This window comes from Lactuca serriola, chromosome 8 (genome assembly GCF_051521515.1).
Source record: "Lactuca serriola cultivar US96UC23 chromosome 8, Lser_US96UC23_V15, whole genome shotgun sequence".
NCBI classification, from domain to species: Eukaryota; Viridiplantae; Streptophyta; class Magnoliopsida; order Asterales; family Asteraceae; genus Lactuca; species Lactuca serriola.
This window is the reverse complement of record NC_136415.1, coordinates 219,204,552-219,224,055: the sequence shown is the minus strand read 5'-3', so window position 1 is coordinate 219,224,055 and position 19,504 is coordinate 219,204,552.

Genomic DNA, 19,504 nt, shown 5'->3' with positions numbered 1-19,504 from the left:
GATTTCCTAGGACATGTAGTAAGCAAGGAGGGGATACACGTGGATCCTTCTAAGATCAAGGCAATAGAAAGTTGGACGAGACCAAGGACCCCTACAGAAATCCGGCAATTTTTGGGACTCGCTGGGTATTACCGAAGGTTCATACAGAACTTTTCAAAGATTGCCAAACCACTTACCACCCTAACTCAGAAGAGTGTGACCTTCGACTGGGGAGAAAAACAAGACACCGCGTTTCAAACGCTAAAACGAGCCTTATGTAGTGCGCCCATCCTAACCTTGCCAGAAGGAACGGAGGACTTCGTAGTCTATTGCAATGCATCAAACCAAGGACTCGGGTGTGTCCTGATGCAACGAGGGAAGGTCATCGCCTACGCCCCAAGACAACTAAAGACGCCCGAAGTGAGCTACACAACGCACGATCTTGAGCTAGGGGCAGTCATCTTCGCTCTAAAGATATGGAGGCACTATCTCTACGGCACGAAATGTACGATCTTCACCGACCATAAAAGCCTCCAACATATCCTCAACCAGAAAGAACTCAACATGAGACAAAGACGGTGGGTAGAATGACTAAATGATTATGAATGCGAGATTCGATATCATCCCGGAAAGGCTAACGTGGTGGCCGATGCACTCAGCCGGAAGGAATACTCGGGCCGCAAAGTGAAGTCTTTAACCATGACAATCCATTCACACCTATCCACACAAATCAAGGAAGCCTAGATAGAAGCCTTAACATTTGGAAATGTGGCAGGGGAAGCCTTAAGTGGAATGGATAAGAAGTTTGAGGTCAAGAATGATGGAGTTCATTACTTCATGGATCGGATCTGGACGCCGAAGTTTGGCGGATTCAGAGAAGTCGTCATGAACGAAGCCCATAAAACACGATACTCCATACACCTCGGCTCCAATAAGATGTATCTCGACCTCAAGAAATTGTACTGGTGGCCAAACATGAAGGCTGAAATTGCTACCTACGTGAGTAAATGTCTGATGTGCGCCAAGGTCAAGGTAGAATACCAAAAGCCCTCAGGATTGTTGCAACAGCCAGAAATACCAAAATGGAAGTGGGAACGTATAACCATGGATTTCATAACCAAACTACCCAGAACGGCAAGCGGACTCGAAACTATCTGGGTGATCGTCGACAGATTAACTAAATCCGCGCACTTCCTACCGCTCAAAGAGACAGATAAATTAGAGAAGCTAACTAGGACATACCTCAGAGAAATTGTACGACTACATGGTCTGCCCATATCCATTATCTCGGACTGAGATATTAGGTTCACCTCAAGGTTCTGGCAATCGCTACAAAAAGCTTTGGGGACAAGACTAGACATGAGTACCGCTTATCACCCACAAACCGACGGCCAGAGCGAGAGGACCATACAAACCCTAGAAGATATGCTGAGAGCTTGCGTAATCGATTTTGGCAAGGCATGGGACACACATCTACCTTTGCTCGAATTCTCGTACAACAATAGCTACCACACTAGTATCAAGGCCACAAATACAGGTCACCTCTGTGTTGGGCTGAAGTGGGGGACACACAACTAGCAAAAGGACAAGCAACAGACAACACGCTCACTGGACCAAAAATCATAAGGGAAACTACGGAGAAGATTGTTCAGATCCGGGAACGTCTAAAAGCATCAAGGGACAGACAAAAGAGTTACGCGGATAAACGACGGAAACCCTTGGAATTTCAGGTCGGAGATCGAGTCCTACTAAAGGTCTCGCCCTGGAAGGGATTAATACACTTCGGGATGCGCGGGAAACTAAACCCAAGATACATCGGACCATTCGAGATCCTTGCCAGGATCGGCCCACTGGCTTACAAACTTAGATTACCTCAGGAGCTCCACAACATACACCCTACCTTTCACGTATCAAACCTAAAGAAGTGCTTGTCCGATGAGACCCTTGTCATCCCTCTAGATGAAATTGCAATAAATGAGAATCTCCAATTTGTAGAGGAACCAGTAGAGATCATGGATCGGGAAATAAAAAGGACTAAACAAAGCCGCATACCTGTTGTAAAGGTCCGCTGGAACGCCAAGCGAGGACCTGAATACACCTGGGAACGCGAGAATCAGATGAAACAAAAGTACCCGCATCTTTTTCCTAACCTGTAAACTCTATCTTAGATTAAATTTCGGGACGAAATTCCGTTAACAGGGGGATGATGTGACAACCCTATATTTTTTTTCCAAAAGCAGTGTAACGCTCAAAAGTCAAAAACAACGAAAACTATTCGGAATCAACTAAATTAACCTCAAAAATAAAGTGTTCAAGTATCTAAGTTGGGATGCATCAAATATTAGATACCGTGCCAAGGTTTCCAAAAACATAAAGAACGTTCAAAACCGGGTTATATTAAAGAAATTATAATCAATCGTATATTTACGACACACCGTTAAAACGTTATTTAACGTAAAAAGTGAAATTTCAATAAAATGCATTTTAGCCTTAAGGATCTGAACAAAAGTTGTAGAGTTCGTTAAACTGTAAACGTACATAAAAAGATCGCCCAAATTGGACCTCGTATGAAGAAGTTACGATTTTTCCTATGTTTCGTAACAGTAGTAGAGGGCTAAAAACTCGAATTGAAGATTGAGTGTTTGTTAGCTATCGCCACCCAAATGAAAGTTGAAGATCTCCACAATAGAAGTAAAATGATAAAAAGACAAACGAAAACCGACGTTGAATAAAGAAACTATGGATATTTAACGGACTTTAGCAGTCTCAACCTATTAAAAATATATCATTAAAAATAAAGTCAAAACTAGCTGACGGATTCTAAATGAAAGTTGTAGAACATAATCTCACCTATGCGTAGATATAAAGAACGCGAAAAACGGAGCCCGTACGCGAAAGTTACGTAATTTAGAAGATGGGAGACTGGAGTACGCCCAGCGTACTAGACCCAGAGTCGAGTCCCATCGGCTGCAACTCTACGCTTAGCTAGACCGGAGTCGTAAGCCGTGACGCATTTTTACGCCCCGTGTAACGCGTACGCCCAGCATACTCCGGTGGTACGCCCAGCGTACGTGACTTTCCAGCACTATAAATAGAGGGCATCAGCTACGGGTTTTGGCACACCATATCAAACTCCCACATACTCTCTCATAATTTTAAGCCCTAGAACCTGTCCCGACACCCTCAGTTTCCGTACCCGAGCCCCCGACGAAAGATCTACGCTACCGAGACCCCCGAAGAGTCCGAAGGCGCAGCTTTCGGCAGTCGAAGTTCTGCTCAACTCTAGCCTCTCTCTCTTCAAACCAAACGAGTGAGTTCACACCCCTACCTTTCAATTCTTTTCATGTTTTAGGGGGGAATACAAGTACATTACAAGTCAAAGTATCATTTAATAAACGTAAACGTAATATCTATCTTATAGAGTATCGATACAAACATCTTTATGTTTAAAGGGCTATTATATCACCAAGTTATTTTTACTAAATGGAAACATACTTTCTGAGAAACTATAATGAGTATAGTTAACAAGTTATTCATACATTTTTACATATACATCTTGACAAGAGAAATACTTTCAAATAAAGTAAAGTCTTTCTTATCGTAAATCTATTTATACCAAACAATGTGAGATATTCAAACTTCAACATACTCTTATGTATGCATTTCAAGTCCTGTATTATATACCATAATCTCTTGGAGGGAGAACGTGATACTTGTGTATAGATCTATACGGGATTGACAACCCCGCACCTAAACTATTAGCTATAGTTAGACCGGCAAGTCTGGGGTGACAAATGTCATAACACTACAACACCTGAAGAATGTTGTTACAGGCAGTCAGTGTCAATAGTATGGTTATAAAACTCACATAAAAGTATAAAAGCAAGTTTGATTTACGAGATTCATATATGCATTCAGTTTTCCACATTATTTTTAGCACAAAGTTTATCATTATTATTCAAGTATGAAACATACTAACGCACTCCAACTCTGGGAACTTTTCAAACCATTTATAGAAAATATTTGATTTTCTGAAAACCTCGTTCATCGATTTACTACCAAAAGGACATACTTTTCAATAAAAAACACTTATGAACTCACAAACTTAATTGTTGACACTTTTTCGAAACCACTTGTATTTCTCAGGGAACCAGTAATACAGGTAACCACCAGCTTTTGAAGAAGGAACGCTAAGGACGTTTATTATTAAACATTTATATCATCATATTGTAATATTCTTTTGCAAATATGCATAACGCAACAAGGTACGTTTTTATTATATATATAAATATATATATATATATATGATGTTTGTGTTACTTTCTTTACAATATTCAATTGTTGTGATACTACGTGAAGTCATCCACCCCCGAATGTTTCCGCCATTCTGGTTTGGGGGTGTGCCAACAACTCACAATTTGGAGTTGGGAGCAGTGATCTTCGCATTAAAAATATGGAGACATTACCTCTATGGAACCAAGTGCACTATCTTTACTAACCATAAGAGCTTGCAACATATTTTCAATTAGAAAGAGTTGAACATGAGACAACGGTGATGGGTGGAGCTGCTCAGGATTATAAATGTGAGATACGCTATCATCCATGCAAGTCCAATGTCGTAGCTGATTCCCTCAGTCGAAAGGAGCACTTAGGTCGCAGAGCTAAGGTACTTACAATGACTATCCATTCCCATTTATCTGCACAACTCAAAGAGGCTCAGCTGGAGGCCTTGAAACCAGAGAACATGCGGTGGCATGCCTTGAGAGGGATGCAAAAGAACTTAGAAATCAAGGGAGATGGAGTCTATTATTTCATGGACCAGATCTGGACCCCAAAGTTCAATGGTTACAGGGAGGTTGTCATGAAGGAAGCTCGTAAGACTAGATACTCCGTTCATCCAGGTTCGGATAAGATGTACTTGGATCTTAAGAAGTTATATTGGTGGCCTAACATGAAAGCGGAGATCGCTACTTTGTTGGGCAAGTGTCTGACTTGCGCCAATGTGAAGGTCGAGTATCAAAATCCCTCAGGTTTGCTGCTGCAGCCGGAAATACTTGAGTGGAAGTGGGAGAGGATTACTATGGATTTTATCACTAAATTACCTAAATCTCCGAGTGGGTACGATACCATATGGGTAATTGTCGATCGATTGACCAAATCCACCCGGTGTGCCTATGTCCATTATCTCTGATTGAGACAACATATTCAATTCGAGATTTTGGCTGTCACTGCAGAAGGCTCTTGGAACCAAGCTAGATATGAGCACAACTTACCATCCTCAGACAGATGGGTAGAGTGAACATGAAGGATATGAGCATAACTTACCATCTTCAAAGGCTTTCTCTCTCTACTCTCTCTTTACATCCATCGAATTTTCGTCAAGATCTTCAAGACTGTAAGTGTTTCTCCACCATGAATTGAGTTTCATTCCTCCATCTGGTGGTAAATCCATGTTCCTATCTCATTAATCTCACCTTTGTCTATATTTTCATCTCTCACCAAGAACACCAAGAACACACACTAGTTCTTGGTGGCTAAAAACCCCTTTAAAAGCTTCTTAATAGTAAGTAACTGCTTCCTATTCTTGTTATCTACTAGAAATACTTATTTTTCACCTTAAAATCGACCCAAAAGACATGCACATGAAGGGTTTAAGACTGTAAACCCATGTGTATGGTTGTACACCCCTCATTGGCTGCAAACCCTAAGTTTTGGTCAAAGTATGGCCTTAAACTCCTATCTAAGTTGTGCATAGGACCTAGGACACTTCCAAGGGGCTAGAAAGGACCTTAAAGCACCGCAAATTGCATCATTGTAATAAAAACATAACAAACATTATATTAATAAAGTATAAGTTATTACATGTGTGTTCAAGTCATTGTATATATGACACTAAAAGTGTATATATATATATATATATATATATATATATATATATATATATATATATATATATATAAGGGGGGGGGGGGTATAAGGTTATGGCCTATAAAATGGTGGTTTAATGGTTATCCACTCTTATCCACCGCTTCCTTGATTGGTGGAGGGTCGTTAGCCGAACGGGTAGGATAGGGCAATCCTCTCCTCGTTAAAAGTATAATGAATGATACAAAGTAACTAAAATGTTTTTACAATTTCCCAATCTTAGTTACTTTTGGGTAAAATGTGAAAATGATGTTACTCCATGGAATTACACTTTGTACCCTTGTCAAAAGTTAGTGGAGCGTGTGTGGTTACTGGCACACTAATTTGGGATTGACATTGGTAGCGAAGGGTGGCTCCATGTTTGTCATAGATTAATGGAACGTGTGTGGTTTACCGACACATTGATAGTGCACCATGTAGATTCGTATGGTTATTTACACCTTGTTGGTGATCCTCGGTATCCCAGTCACAAACTTGAAGGGCATATTGAGATTAAAACACGCCATTGAGTGCACCATATTGATTCGCATGGTTTTTCTAAATCATAATATAGCATCCAGTCCAAACACCCCTTCGAGAGGAGTTTACGGTCGTACACCCCCGCCCCCATGACCGAAAACTCCACCCTATATATAGGGTACTTGACCTTTATTTACCACTTTAATCACTTCAAAGGCTTTCTCTTTGTACTCTCTCTCTCTACATCCATCGAATTTTCTTCAAGATATTTAAGATTGTATGTGTTTCTCCACCTTGAATTGAGTTTCATTCCTCTATCTAGTGGTAAATCCATGTTCCTGTCTCATTAATCGGACCTTTGTCTTGATTTTCTTCTCTCACCAAGAACACCAAGAACACACACTAGTTCTTGGTGGCTAAAAACCCCTTTTAAAGCTTCTTAATAGTAAGTAATTTCTTCCTATGCTTGTTATCTACTAGAAATTCTTATTTTTCTCCTTAAAATCGACCCAAAAGACATGCGTGTACGGCTGTACACCCCTCATTGGCCGCAAACCCTAAATTTTGGTCAAAGTATGGCCTTAAACTCCTATCTAAGCTATGCAAAGGACCTAGAACACTTCCAGGGGGCTAGAAAGGACCTTAAAGCACCACAAATCACATATTTCATCAAGAGTGTTCGGCCGCAAACTCCTTGTCCGTACACCCATGGGCCGTAAACCCATGGGCCGTACACTCTTGCGCAACAAACTCTTGGGCCGAAAACTCTTGGGCCGCAAACCCCATTGGGCTGCAAACCTATGACCGTAAACCCCTTGTTGGACCGCAAACTCCTCTTTTTCAATCATATGTGTTTCAAAGACTTAGTTTCAAGTGTTTCCTAGTCCCTAAGGTGGCTTCCTTCCGTAACTATTAGTGTTATACCCTAATCTAATACGTATACGTGCTATTATATGTTAAATAGCATCCATGTACGTTCGAGACTTCATTTGACTCTCACATCCCTGTCGATCTTACATTCGAATCACACATCAAATAGTGACTTCATACCCCTACACTTTTATGGTTTTTAAACGTTTTCACGGGGAGAATACAAGCCAAACATAAAGGTTTTCATTGAGTCAAAACTTGTGCAACTCAACGGTTTTCATAAAGCATTTAGATATGTTATCCATTTTGTATTATGCCGAGCATAAGGGACGTTTTCTAAATAGGTATAGTTTGGGGAATTTCATTACTAGTTTTATATATACAAACTACTCTCACGACTGAAATAGATTTAGTTTCTGACACACATAACAAGAGTACAACAGTTAATAATTGTTTAATCATAATTATTTTTACTCTACAATACATACATCGAATTCCAGTACAAAATAACACTATGTTGCATATATTATTACTTGTAAAGTCGTTTACCTAATTGGGAGACATGTCCTTGGGTGCTTATAATCTTAACTAAGTGGAGGACTAGCCTTATGAACCAGAGTCTCCTGGAGGGTGAACGTGAATTTTCTGTATAGATCTATATGCGATTGACTACCCTGCACCTTACTACTAGCTACAGTAGGACCGTCACACCCCAAAACTGGAACGACATAATCATTCTGGGGTGGAGGACGTTATGTATAGTATCACAACAATGCATAATATTAAACAAGCAACAACATCATCCATTGCATTAGTAGTATAATTCAATACATTTGTGTTCTTTGCAATATAATAGACACCAAAAATGAATAATCAAAATATAGACGTGTCTGGAAGTGCTCCGTCTCCTCAAAACCTGCCATTGGTACCTGTCTACTGAATACCTGAGAATACAAGCTATTTTGAAAGAGTTTCTCAGCATAAAAGCTGGTGAGTTCATAAGTACTTTAGTGTCATTTGATGTATATGTATAAATGAAAAATGTTTCTAGACTGTTTGTTTGTAAATGTTTGTAGATGTTTGTAGTAAAACTTGTATGAGTTTGTATACGATTGAAATCTCTTAGAAAATGCTAATATTTTCTACTAAAATTGTAGCCTGCTACCCCGGCCCAAATGTGATGTATGTTATTTGTTGTAAAAGTGATTGTTTTTCCCCAAGTATGACTACTATTATTAAAATATAATTTACATTTTCGGTTATGTAAGAATATCACAAGGTAAATGTAGTGGGAAAATAGTGATGTACTATAGTATTGTATATAGTAACTACTGTTGTACTAACTACCTTAAACCCATTGTTAATTAAGGTAAAATGTGATATGATTGTAACCATGCTTGATCGAAAAGTAAAAACACGACGCTCGAAGACGTCGAAAATGGTATGACATTCGTCACCTGTAGACCTGCAAGTCCCACTGTAGCTAGTAACAAGACGTAGGACGGTCAGTCTAGTATAGATCTATACACAAATTCACGCTCTCCTCCAGGAGAATCTGGTTACAAAACGCGACACAGCTGATGATTGATATGCCATGAAGTAGTATCTCACATTACATTATAGTATTCTAGTTTATGTATAGTATGTTATGTCTGTATAGTATATAGTATGTTCTCTTTGTGTAGTGCACAGTATGTTCTCTTAGTTTCTCATCGTAGTATGTTTCTTCTGTATCTCATAATAGTATGTTTCTTTTGTTTCTCATAATAGTATATATGTATTGACTCATGAATGAACTGGCTCCTGTATGTTTCATTGTACTAGAAATAATGAATAGAATCTCCTAAACTATACCTATTATAGTTTACTAGTAATGTTGTTTGAATGACTAAGTATGTTTATACACCTTTGCTACCCAAAAATGTTGGAACCGAGGTAAAATCTTTCATATCTATACATATATATAATATATAATTAAGGATCAAACGACACTCAGACAAACAACAGGGTACTCTAAGTCCACAACCAAAGGAGGAACAAGAAATAAAGTGAGTTATCAGTCCTAAGTCCTTCAAACCTTATTTATATAACTATATATGTATAGACATGGTTATAACATTATATAAGTTTAAAGGAAGGTTTAACAGATAACAAGAGTTTGATAAGGAGTTTAGCATGTAAAAGTGTTTGATACCGTGTTTTGAAATAGATTTGTTTAATAAACATTTTGAAGTGTATGAAATCTATATGTTTGATTGTTATTAATCACATGTGATTGATTCACTAACTACAAAGTTCAACTTGTATCCCCCCATAAAAGCATTTAAAATCATTTAAAAGGTAGATTAATGGGTATGAACTCACCTGCTGTGAGTGGTTTGGATGAACGAGTGGTATAGGATGCTAAGTGTCAAGTGAGGACTTGAGCACAAACACAGACCCTATTTAGCATAACGACACATATATGTACATAATTAGTGTTTATACAACTAATCATGTAATGGGAAGCACACTAGGACTTAGGAAACACCTATAATAAAGTGTTAGAAGTGCCAAAGGTTGCATGTAATGGGTGTATGACCACACAAGTGTGTTTACAGCCACCATGATTATGGCCACATGGGTGTACGAACTGGTGTGTACGGCCAGGGAGTGTACAGCTATACACTCCATGAAGAAATGGTCAAAAATTGTGTTTCAAAGCTATAGCTTGCATCCTCTAAGTGTTCTTGATCATGTGCTAGCATAGAACGTGATTTTGAGGCCAATAAGCACTAAACAAAGGGGTGTACGGCCACATGGGGTGTGTACGGCCGTACACTCCTTGATGATCATGTTCTGGATGATTTATAAGGAATATAACTAGTAAGTAACAAGCATTAGGAGTAGTACTTATGATATAGAAGCTTTTAGGGGTGTTTGGGGTCCAAGAACTTAGTAGGTGTTCTTGGTTAAACTGATGAACACTTGAAGATCTACCAACATTTCATGGAAAGAAACACTTACAATCTTGAAGAACTTGATGAAAAATCGGATGATAGTTGAGAGTAACGAGCTCTTAGCTTAGGAGGGTGAAAAGGATTGAATGAAGGCTAAGTCCCACATTTATAGACCAGAGTGTATGGCCAGAGGGGGGTGTATGGCCGTACACTCCTCATGTTGGAGTGTTTAGCCATTTTGTGAAGTGGTGAACTTGTGGAACTCATTTGTAAACCTTAACTTTGGAGGTACAAGGCTTACAACACTCAAATCGACTCCAAACGGTGCTAGAAGATGACAGAAACAAGACTGAACTTGATTGATTTGAATAACTGTACAAGATAGAAATTTTGGGTTGTCACATCATCCCCCCGTTAGAGAGAATTTTGTCCCGAAATTAGAGTTTAAGCAATTAAGTAGTTACAAATAACTAAGAGAAAAGTTTAGGATATTTCAATTTCATTTGATCCTCGTGCTCCTAAGTGAATTCGGGTCCTTGCTTGGCATTCAAGCAAACCTTCACTATGGGCATACGACTTTCCTTCATTTTCTTGACCTCTCAGTCCATGATCTCTACTGGTTGTTCCACGAAGTTGAGGCTCTCGTTGATCTCAATCTCGTCGAGTGAGATGACCAGAGTCTCGTCAGATAGAAACGTTTTCAAGTTCGAGACGTGGAAAGTAGGATGTACGTTACTAAGTTCACGAGGTAGATTGATTTTGTAAGCTACAGGGCTTATTCTAGCGATGATCTCGAAAGGCCTTACATGTCTTGGATTTAGCTTTCCATGCTTTCTGAAGCTTATCAAGCCTTTCCAGGGTGAGACTTTCAAAAGGATACGGTCTCCCACCTGGAATTCCAAAGGTTTCCTTCGCTTATCTGCGTAGATTTTCTGTCGGTCTCTAGATGCTTTCAATCATTCACAAATCTGAATGATCTTCTCTGTCATTTCCCGAATGATCTCTGGACCTGTGAGAGCGCTATCAGGAACTGGTCCTTTAGCTAACTGAGTGTCACCCACCTCATCCCAGCACAGAGGGGATATGCACTTTCGGCCATAGAGGGCTTCAAATGAGGCAGCCTTTATGCTCGTGTGATAACTGTTGTTGTAGGAAAATTCGACAAGGGGTAAATGAGTATCCCATGCCTTTCCAAAGTCGATCACACAGGCTCGCAACATATCTTCCAAGGTTTGAATAGTTCTCTCACTTTTCCGTCGGTCTATCGGTGGTAGGTTGTACTCATGTCCAGCCTCGTTCCTAGGGAACTTTGTAGCGACTGCCAGAACCTTGAAGTGAATCTACTATCTCTATCGGATATAATGGATATAGGAACACCATGTAGTCATACAATCTCCCTAATGTATGTTGTTGTGAGCTTCTCCATCTTGTCAGTCTCTTTGATGGGCAGGAAGTGTGTGGACTTTGTTAACCTGTCAACGATCACCCATGTGGTATCAAGACCACCCATTGTCTTGGGAAACTTTGTTATGAAGTCCTTGGTGATCCGCTCCCACTTCCATTCTGGTATCTCTGGTTGTGGTAGTAAACCCGAGGGTTTCTGGTATTCAACCTTAGCCTTGGCGTAAGTGAGGCATTTACTCATGAAGGTAGCAATCTCTGCTTTCATGTTAGGCCACCAGTATAAATTTTTAAGATCCAGATACATCTTATCTAAACCTATGTGGACGGAATATCGAGTGTTGTGTGATTCGGTCATGACTAAGTCTCTGAAGCCATCGTGCTTCGGTGTCCAGATCCGGTCCATGAGAGATAAGGCTCCGCCATTCTTGACTTCCAAGTTTTTATCCATCCCTCTCAGGGATTCATCCACCACATTTTCAGGTTTCAAGGCTTCGAATTGAGCCTCGTTAATTTTTGTGGACAGAGGCGAATGAATAGTCATAGTCAATGATTTGACTCTTCGACCAGAATATTCTTTCCTACTTAGGGCGTCTGCTACTACGTTGGCTTTACCAGGATGATAACGAATTTCGCATTCATAGTCATTGAATAGTTCAATCCACCATCATTGTCTCATATTGAGCTCCTTCTGGTTAAGTATGTGTTGTAGACTCTTGTGTTCTGTAAAGATAGTACTTTTCGTACCATACAGGTAGTGTCTCCAGATCTTCAGAGCAAACACAACTACTCCTAGTTCGAGATCGTGTGTCGTGTAGTTTACTTCGTGCGTCTTCATCTGTCTTGAGGCATAGGCGATGACCTTACCTCGTTGCATGAGGACACAGCCGAGCCCTTGGTTGGATGCATCGCAATAAACCACAAAATCTTCTATCCCTTATGGGAGGGATAGTATCGGTGCGGTGCATAAGGCTCAATTTAGCGTTTGGAATGCCTTCTCTTGTTTCTCTTCCCAGTCAAAGGCCACGCCTTTCTGGGTCAATGTAGTGAGCGGTTTCGCGATCCTAGAGAAGTTCTGTATGAACCTGCGATAGTAGCCAGCGAGAACTAGAAATTGACGAATTTCTGTAGGCATCTTCGGTGCTGACCAGTTCTCAATGGCTTTAATTTTGGAAGGGTCCACGTGAATTCCTTCTTTGCTAACCACGTGACCCAAGAATTCGACTCTTCGGATCCAAAATTCACATTTAGAGAACTTTGCGTAGAGCTTCTCTGATCATAGTGTTTCTAGGATCTGTCGTAGATGCTTACTATGCTCTTCCTTACTACGAGAGTAGATAAGTATGTCATCAATGATTACATTGACGAACTGATCCAAGTTAGGACGACACACTCGATTCATTAAGTCCATGAATACTGCGGGCACATTAGTCTATCCGAATGGCATCACTACAAACTCATAGTGCCCATAACGAGTTCAGAAGGCTGTTTTCGGAACATCCTCCTCTAGTACTCGTAACTGGTGATACCCGGATCTCAGATCAATCTTTGAAAAGTCATTCGCCCCTTGCAGTTGGTCGAAAAAATCGTCTATGCGAGGTAAAGGGTAACGATTCTTGACAGTTAGCTTGTTCACTTCCATGTAGTTGATGCACATACAGAACGATCTGTCCTTCTTCTTTACGAATAAGACCGGTGCTCACCAGGGCGAGAAGTTTGGTCTAATGAAGCCCTTGCTGAGCAGTTCGTTAAGTTGGCCGGATAGTTCTAGCATCTTAGCTGGTGCTAGATGATAGGACGCTTTGGCTACTGGGGTAGCCCCTGGAACTAAGTCGATTCTGGACTTGACTTGGCGTTGTCGTGGTAACCCTAGGAGTTCTTCTGGAAAGATGTCTGGAAAGTCGCGTACCTCTGGAATGTTCTTTATGTCTTTTTCCTCTCTACTCGTATCAACAACATGAGCAAGGAATGTATGATATTCCTTTCGCAAGTACTTCTGGTCTTGAATACTCGAGACGATGCGATGGTTCGTACCGGGTTTGTTGCTATAGATTACAAGGGTTTCGTTAGATGGTATGAAACACCCCCAAAATACGACCCAAAATTTTTTGTTTTAATGTTACTAAAAACCATATCATCGGATAACATAAATGATAAAGCCATAAAACGAGTAATTCAATGTTCTAGTGACTGTGTCTAACAAAACTGTATCAATCATAACATATCCAAATAAAACTCCTAGGCTAAAACTGAGGCTGTGGTGTTTGCGATGCCATCATCCCGAGCTCTTCCCTTTACTTGCGGAAGTACCTGAAACCAAAGCTGAAACTGCAAGCACAAAGCTTAGTGAGCTCCCCCAAACTACCACATACCATACAATAACATATAAAGCACATATTAGGCCTTGCCCACTGCATCAGACCGAAGTCCAAAAACTGCATCAGACCGAAGTCTGGAAGTTGACCAGGGCCATGCGCTCTGCATCGGACCGAAGTCCGGAAACTGCATCGGACTGGAGTCCGGGAACTGACTGCATCGGACCAAAGTCCGGAACTAACTGGGACCTCGTCCCCTGCATCGGACCGAAGTCCGGAACTAACTGAACATAGCATAGCATAAACACATATCAACTAGCATAAACACATATATTGCATACTGGATCGGACCGAAGTCCGGAACACATAACACAAGGACATGCTTGAATCACAAAGACATCAAGCACTCTAACTACTGCATCGGACCGAGGTCCGGAACTACTGCTAACTAAGGGGCCGACATTTTGGTCATAGACCCGTTCCTACCGAAAGGAAACTCACATCGAAAGATGGCTGCTGGAACTCTACTCGGGAACTGTCTGCTGCTACTCTGATCTCTCCCGGCTACAATTCCCATATACGCACTCAATTAAATACTGGTAACTATACTGAGGGTAAAATGACTATTTTACCCTGGGACAAGGTCAACCTTCTGGTCAAACTCAACATAGAGTTGACCCGACTCGTCGAGTTGGGCCGCCAACTCGTCGAGTCCCTTCTCTTATTTCTCATCCCTTCCTGCTACTACTCATCGAGTTTGGCATAGACTCGACGAGTTCCTCCTCGATACTAATAACCATTCTATCTTCATCTAACTAGCCGAGTTGTATGAACAACTCGTCGAGTTCCCCTTCATCATAATAACATCTTGGCCTGTGACTCGCCGAGTAGTATGAAAAACTCGTGGAGTCTGTTCTTGAGGCAAGAAGATTGCCTTGGACTCGCCGAGTCCCTCCATCACTGAGTCTGACCTCCGACTCATTGAGTCCACCTTCTAACTCACTTGATCCACTCGGCATAACTCAAAAGGGGAAAATCGGGGACTCGCGACTCGACCCGCCGAGTCTGAAGAACAACTCGCTAAGTCGGTTGCATGCAAACACTATAAAGTCGATTCTAATCAATTCCATTGCATACTACTTATAGATCTAGGTTCCTAAGACTTGTTTCACACGTAAAGATTCCAACTTTACGTGTATACATGCACCAATAAAGGCTTAAAGGTTTAAAATGCACTTAAAAGAGTAGATCTAGGGATATCATACAAAATGGTCCCATAAAGGCAGAAGATCTGAGCTTCTAGAGCTCAACATTGGCAGATCCGAAGGTTATTCATCTCCACATGATCTCACTACCACTACTAAGCCAAAAATGGAAAAAGCAAACTAAATAAGGGATCTACTCGAAGAAGGACAAAGGTTGGAGCTTGATACCTCAAAGAAGACTGTAATGTAACAAGGAAATCGGATCCACTTGCTTCCCCATTGATTCCTCCTCTTCTCTTCTCTTCTTCTAATCCTCAATGCACCAACAACTTCACAAGGTGAGAAAACAAACCAAAAATTATTAGGAATGGCTAGGGTTTTAGCATGGACTTTCTGTGGGTGAGGGAGGTTGATTAGTGTATAAAAAGTTATTTAAATAGGGTGCAAACCCTTAGATTTAGGGTTTTATCCAGACTGGCGGACTCGCCGAGTCCAAACATATGGACTAGCCAAGTAGCCGGCTCCAAACACGTGCTTAACCCGACTCTACTCGACGATTCGGGCTACTGACTCGTCGAGTTCCTTTTGAAAACTTGAAAAAATACATAATTAAATGACATACCAGAATTGGGGCGTTACAACTCTCCCCCACTTGTCTCAGACTTCGTTGTAGAAGTCTGCTGCTGCTGAATCTGGAAACAACTCTGGGTATTGCTCCCTCATCTCCTCCTCTGCCTCCCACGTCCACTCAGACCCCTTCCGGTGCTGCCACTGCACTTTCACCAACTGAACCAACTTGTTCCTCAAGGTCTTCCTCCTCCGATCCAGGATCGCTACGGGTCTCTGAATATAATTCAGGCTGCTATCAACCTGAATATCTTCCAAGAGTACTACTGCTGCCTCGTCCACCAAACACTTCCTCAACTGGGAAACATGGAAGGTGTTGTGGATCTGACTAAACTCTGCCGAAAGATCCAACCGATATGCAACTCGTCCCACTCTAGCCAAAACTCGAAAAGGGCCATTGACCCTCGGGCCCAACTTGCCCCTTTTCCAAAACCTGATAACACCCTTCCATGGTGATACCTTCAGGAGGACCATATCGCCCACCTGGAACTCCAGGTCTGAACGTCTCCTGTCGGCATAACACTTCTGACGACTCTGCGTAGTCTGCAGTCTACTACGAACCTGCTGAATCAACTCCGTCGTCTTGAGCACCACTTCGGTGCTCCCAATGACTTGTTGACCGACCTCACCCCAACAGATCGGGGTCCTGCACTTCCTCCCATAGAGCATCTCGAAGGGAGGTCGGTCAATGTTGGCGTGGTAGCTGTTGTTATACGAAAATTTTGGTAACGGAAGATACGTATCCCAACTGCCACCAAAGTCTAGGACACATGCCCGGAGCATGTCCTCGAGAGTCTGAATCGTCCTCTCGCTCTGCCCGTCTGTCTGAGGGTGGAAAGCGGTGCAGAAATTGAGACGAGTACCCATCTCGTCGTGGAACTGCTTCCAGAATCTGGAAATAAAACAGGTGTCTCGGTCTGACACTACCGAAACAGGCACTCCATGCCATGCCACAACCTCTCGCACATAAATATCAGCTAGCTTATCAGCCGATATGCTCTCCTGAATGGGTATAAAATGAGCAGTCTTCATTAACCGATCCACAATAACCCTAATCGAATCCACTCCACGTGCGGTCCTAGGAATCTTAGTGATGAAATCCATGGTGATATCCTCCAACTTCCACATGAGAATGTCTAACGCTGCATCTTGCCGTGGGGCCTCTAGTGATTTGCTTTGACCTTCCTGCAGGTCAGGCACCTTCCACATACCAGGCGACGTCCCGCTTCATGCAGGCCACCAATAATCGGGTCGAAGATCTCTATACATCTTCGTCGCCCCTAGATGGATAGAAAATCGAGACTTATGGGCCTCATCCATCAACACTTGCCGCACACCGCCCCAGTACGGTACCCAAACTCTCCCATGAAGGGTCAACAGTCCTCGACTGTCATAGTCAAAGGAAGCTACTCGGCCCACGATCCTCTCACACTTCTGCCTCTCCTCCTTGAGGCCCTCGACCTGTGCCTCTCTGATCTGTTCCAACAATGGAGTAATCATTATCATCCTCAGACATATATCCCTGATCGGGGCTGCTGCAGCCCTGCGGCTTAGGGCGTCGGCCACTACGTTGGCTTTCCCTGGATGATAAAGGATCTCATAATCGTAATCCTTCACCACATCTAACCACCGAAACTACCTCATTTTAAGATTCGGCTGATCCATGAGGTATCTCAAGCTCTTGTGATGCGTGTAGATGGTACAACGGACCCCATAGAGGTAATGTCTCTAAATCTTGAGAGCAAACACTACTGCCCCCAGTTCTAAATCATGCGTCGGATAGTTTGCCTCGTCAGGCTTCAACTGTCTAGAGGCATAAGCTATCACATGGCCTCGCTGCATCAACACTGCTCCCATACCTGTGATCGAAGCATCACAGTAAACTACAAAATCCTCTACTCCCTCTGGTAGGGTAAGAATTAGTGCCTCACACAATCTCTGCCTAAGGGTCTTGAATGCAGCATGCTGCTCAGACCCACAGCGAAACATCACCGACTTCCTAGTCAGTCAGGTGAGCGGTATTGCTATCTTGGAGAAATCCTGAATGAATCTCCTGTGGTACCCCGCCAAACCTAGGAAGCTCCGAATCTCAGATGGAGACTTCGGGACCTCCCACCACATCACAACCTCTATATTGGCCGGATCCACCAGTATACCCTTCTAGTTGACGAGGTTCCCGAGGAACTGCACCTCGCGCAACCAGAACTCGCACTTGGAGAAATTTGCGGAAAGTCTCTCTCTTCTCAAAATCTCTAGCACCTCCCTCAGGTGTTCCTCATGCTGCTCCTGAGTCTTGGAGTAAACCAAGATGTCATCAATGAATACTATCACAGACCAATCCAGCATCGGCCTACATACGCGGTTCATGAGGTCCATGAACGCGGCTGGAGCGTTAGTGAGCCCAAATGGCATCACCACGAACTCATAATGACCATAGCGGGTCCTGATAGCGGGTCCACGAACTCATAATCACCACGAACAAGTCATCTATCCTCGGGAGTGGGTAACAGTTCTTCACCGTTACCTTATTCAACTCCCGGTAATCTATACACATACGAACAAAATGGGTGCTCCCCAGGGTGAACTGCTCGGCCTGATAAAACCTTTGTCTAGCAGCTCTTGCAGCTGCATAGACAACTCCTGCATCTCTGGGGGAGCCAACCGATATGGTGCCTTGGCTATTGGAGCCGCACCAGGAATCAGATCAATCCTAAACTCGACCTGTCTCTCGGGAGTTATTCTAGGAAAATGCTCTAGAAATACATCCTGGTAGTCTTGCACTACCGAAACATTGTTAGCTGTCATCTTTCCCTTCTCCCAGGCATCTAAAACATAGGCAATGTAACCGACGCAACCCTGCTGGAAGTAGCGCCTCGCTCTCGCTGCTGAAGAAAGAACTGGTCCGCGCTGTGGCCTCTCGCTCTGAATCACTAACTCTCCCCCACTGGGAGTGCAAACCCTCACTAACTATAGCTCACAATCAATCATCGCCCCATTGGGGCTCAGCCAATCCATGCCTACTATGACCTTCTTCCCTCGTAGGGGAATAGGGACCAAATCCACCGAAAACTGCTCATTGAATAACTGAAGAGAACATCCTTTGTGTACTCTCGCAACCCTAATGGTTGGAGCTTGATACCTCAAAGAAGACTGTAATGTAACAAGGAAATCGTATCTACTTGCTTCCCCCTTGATTCCTCCTCTTCTCTTCTCTTCTTCTAATCCTCAATGCACCAACAACTTCACAAGGTGAGAAAACACACCAAAAATTATTAGGAACGGCTAGGGTTTTAGCATGGACTTTCTGTGGGTGAGGGAGGCTGATTAGTGTATAAAAAGTTGTTTAAATAGGGTGCAAACCCTTAGATTTAGGGTTTCATCCAAACTGGCGGACTTGCCGAGTCCAAATATATGCACTCACCGAGTAGCCAGCTCCAAACACGTGCTTAACCCGACTCTACTCGATGAGTCGGGCTACTAAATCGTCGAGTTCCTTTTTGAAAACATGAAAAAATACATAATTAAACATACCAGAATTGGGGCGTTACATGGTAGATTAAGACGAACTGCCTTCTTGTAACAGATGATGTCAGCAAGATGAAGGCGCAACCAATCCATGCCGATTATGATGTCAAAACTTTTAATGGAGACCGGCATGAAGTCGATTGGGAAGGATTGGCTATCTAGAGTTAGAGTACATCCTTTGTGTATACTGCTAGTGCTCTCAGTTTTTCCGTTACCCATTTTTACTGCGAATGGTTCTTTAAGTGCATGTAGGTTTTGT